Here is a 1,697-nt window from a genome sequence, read left to right as displayed (position 1 = left end):
GCGTGAGCCACCATGCCATATATCATACTTCTTTGTCTTCATTTAGCTTGTCTATATTCTCTTACTCATTCCTTGTACTTCTGTAATAACAAAGAAAAATTTAAAAAAATTTCACTTGGAGGGGGAAATAACTGAATTCATAATCTTTAGTAAACAACCTAGAGTTTATAAAACAGATAAGCATGAACTTATAAACTGGTCCATGCATTGTATTGATGGCCCCAATTAAAGGCTACCTGGCTTCACACTCTTTGCCTTGTAATTTTGTTGTCCCTTCCTCCTGTTACTGAACATTCCTCTGGGAATGTACTTAGGCCTATGGAATGTTATCAGACATGAGACGAGCAGGGACTTGAAAAGCACCTGTGCATTTCTGCATGCTCACTAGTGCATCTCTACCCCAGCATGATGGCTTGTCCCAGCTAGCCCACTGGAGGAATGCAAAGACACGCGGAGAAAAGCAGAGACCATCCTAGTCCCACAAGTTCCAGTCAATCCCCAATACATGAGAGAGCCCAGCTGAGATCAACTGCTGATTCCAGGTGCAGCAGCAAGCCCCATCTAGATAGGAAGAATGGCTCAGCTGCCATGGCCTTGGGAGCAATGAGAATGAGTCTTCAGGCGCTTTGTTATCCACATTGTTGGGTCAATAGAAAACTGATAATGGGCCGGGGGTGGTGGCTCATGCCTGTAATCCCAGCACTTTGGGAGGCCGAGATGGGCGGATCATGAGGTCAGGAGATCGAGACCATCCTGGCTAACACAGTGAAACCCCGTCTCTACTAAAAATACAAAAAACTAACCAGGCGAGGTGGCAGGCACCTGTAGTCCCAGCTACTCGGGAGGCTGAGGTAGGACAATGGCGTGAACCCGGGAGGCGGAGCTTGCAGTGAGCTGAGATCCGGCCACTGCACTCCAGCCTGGGTGACAGAGCGAGACTCCGTCTCAAAAAAAAAAAAAAAAAAAAAAAAGAAAACCGATAATAAAGAATAGATAATATGCTGTGTGGAGAGGAGAAGAAAAGTATAAAAGAGACAAAAAAGAGAGAGAAGAACTGACATAAGTGTTGCCACAGCATCCACCTACATCACATCACAGGGTATCCTGCCCAGTTCTACACGGATAGGCCAGAGTATTTTGTACGTTAGACTAAATCAATCTATAACATCTTTATGGGACTTTTCTTTTTTTCTTTTTTTTTCAGGTCAGATGGGTAATGTGCTGAGGTCATAACAAGGTTTGAGTGTGGCACATCTCACACATGTGTGTGAATACCCAATCATTATGCCCATGAACTACAAAAGGATCTCTTTCTTTTTTTCAATAGCTTTGTTGAGATATTCACATGCCAGTTTACCTGTGTGAAGTGTACAATTCAATAGTTTTTTGTATATTCACGGAGTTGTGCAACCATCACTGCAATCAATTTTGGAATGCTTGTATCACCTCAAAAGAAAATCCTGTACCCATTAGCAGTCTCTCTCATTTACCTCCCACCCTCTCTGCCTCCTCAGCTCTAGGCAACCACTAATCTACTTTCTATCTCTATAGACTTGCTTATTTTATTTTATTTTGAGATGGAGTCTTACTCTATTGCCCAGGCTGAAGTACAGTGGTGTGATCTCAGCTCACTGCAACCTCCACCTCCCAAGTTCAAGTGATTCTCATACCTCAGCCTCCTGAGTAGCTGGAACTAC

General features: G+C 43.7%; 1 non-coding gene across 1 annotated transcript; it reads right to left on the bottom strand.

Moving 5' to 3' along the window:
* Positions 1-1,203: 1,203 nt before the first annotated feature.
* Positions 1,204-1,307, bottom strand: LOC119627454 (small nucleolar RNA U13). The gene has a single exon (XR_005243646.1). It is a non-coding gene; the product is annotated as a small nucleolar RNA U13 (small nucleolar RNA).
* Between the last annotated feature and the right edge of the window lie 390 nt (positions 1,308-1,697).

The sequence above is a fragment of the Chlorocebus sabaeus genome, chromosome 14, assembly GCF_047675955.1.
Source record: "Chlorocebus sabaeus isolate Y175 chromosome 14, mChlSab1.0.hap1, whole genome shotgun sequence".
NCBI lineage: Eukaryota > Metazoa > Chordata > Mammalia > Primates > Cercopithecidae > Chlorocebus > Chlorocebus sabaeus.
Note: the sequence above shows the minus strand (reverse complement) of the source record. Positions and strands in the feature narration are given on the sequence as shown.